The following is a 1,889-nucleotide window of genomic DNA, read 5'->3' as shown; positions in this document are numbered from 1 at the left end:
TTGGATCTGGTAGAACTCCTGTGCTGAACTTATTTTTATCAGTTAGCAGCCCACTCCGTGGCCGAGAGTTCTGTGCTGGAACGGTGGGTCTTTTCTGTGGAAAGCTAAACTAACCCCTCTAAGTTCCTGATGTCAGTTTGCAGGGGATATTTGGCAGTCTAAGGGCAGCTAGGGTTTCAGCTTTATGGCAGCTTGGTTGTGGGAGTAAGTATACTGTTCAAAATTCTAAGTGGCAGAAGCCCACTCCCGGGCACAGAGCTCTGTGCAGGAACAGTGGCTCTCTTCTGTGGGAAGCTAAACTCACCCCCCGAAGTTCCTAATGTCAGGTTGTAGGAGACATTGGGCACTCCAAGGACAGTTAGGGTTCCAGCTTCTGACAGCTTAGTTCTGGGAGTAATGTGCACTGTTCAGAATTCTAAGTGGCAGAAGCCCACTCCGGGGCACAGAGCTCTGTGCAGGAACGGTGGGTCTCTTCTGTGGGAAGCTAAACTGACCCCCCCAAGTTCCTAATGTCAGGTTGTAGGAGACATTTGGAACTCGCAGGACAGTTAGGGTTCCAGCTTCTGGGAGCTTGGCTATGGGAGAAGTGCAGCAGCGTTCAGAATTCTAAGTGGCAGAAGCCCACTCCGGGGCACAGAGCTCTGTGCAGGAACTGTGGCTCTCTTCTGTGGGAAACTAAACTCACCCCAGCAGGTTCCTGATGTCAGGCTGTAGGAGACATTTGGCACTCCAAGGACAGTAAGGGTTCCAGCTTCTGGATGCTTGGATCTGGCGAAAGTCCTGTGCTGAACTTATTTTTATCAGTTAGCAGCCCACTCCGTGGCCGAGAGTTCTGTGCAGGAACGGTGGGTCTTTTCTGTGGAAAGCTAAACTCACCCCTCCAAGTTCCTGATGTCAGTTTGCAGGGGGTGTTTGGCAGTCTAAGGGCAGCTAGGGTTTCAGCTTCATGGCAGCTTGGTTGTGGGAGTAAGTACACTGTTCAGAATTCTAAGTGGCAGAAGCCCAGTCCCGGGCACAGAGCTCTGTGCAGGAACAGTGGCTCTCTTCTGTGGGAAGCTAAACTCACCCCCCGAAGTTCCTAATGTCAGGTTGTAGGAGACATTGGGCACTCCAAGGACAGTTAGGGTTCCAGCTTCTGACAGCTTGGTTCTGGGAGTAATGTGCACTGTTCAGAATTCTAAGTGGCAGAAGCCCACTCCAGGGCACAGAGCTCTGTGCAGGAACTGTGGGTCTCTTCTGTGGGAAGCTAAACTCACCCCCCGAAGTTCCTAATGTCAGGTCGTAGGAGACATTTGGCACTCGCAGGACAGTTAGGGTTCCAGCTTCTGGGAGCTTGGATATGGGAGAAGTGCAGCAGTGTTCAGAATTCTAAGTGGCAGAAGCCCACTTCGGGGCACAGAGCTCTGTGCAGGAACGGTGGCTGTCTTTCTTGGGAACCTAAACTCCCCCCATCAGGCTCCTGATGTCAGTTTATAGGATAGATTTGGCACTCGCAGGATAGTAAGGGTTCCAGTTTCTGTGAGCTTGGATCTGACAGATATCCTGTGCTGAATTTTTTTTCAGCAGGCAGTAGCCCTCTCTGGGTCAGAGGGCTCTGTGCAGGAAGCGTCGCCCCTTTTCTGTGGGATCTGGACTCACCGCATCAGGTTCCTAATGTCAGGTTGTAGGAGACATTTGACACTCCAAGGACAGTTAGGGTTCCAGCTTCTGGGAGCTTGGATATGGGAGAAGTGCAGCAGTGTTCAGAATTCTAAGTGGCAGAAGCCCATTCCCGGGCACAGAGCTCTGTGCAGGAACAGTGGCTCTCTTCTGTGGGAAGCTAAACTCACCCCCTGAAGTTCCTGATGTCAGGCTGTAGGAGACATTTGGCACTTGCAGGACAGTTAGGG

The sequence above is a fragment of the Chamaea fasciata genome, unplaced genomic scaffold, assembly GCF_029207755.1.
Source record: "Chamaea fasciata isolate MVZ Bird 193981 ecotype frontalis unplaced genomic scaffold, bChaFas1.0.hap1 SCAF_553, whole genome shotgun sequence".
Classification (NCBI taxonomy): domain Eukaryota; kingdom Metazoa; phylum Chordata; class Aves; order Passeriformes; family Sylviidae; genus Chamaea; species Chamaea fasciata.
This window is presented reverse-complemented; position numbering follows the sequence as displayed.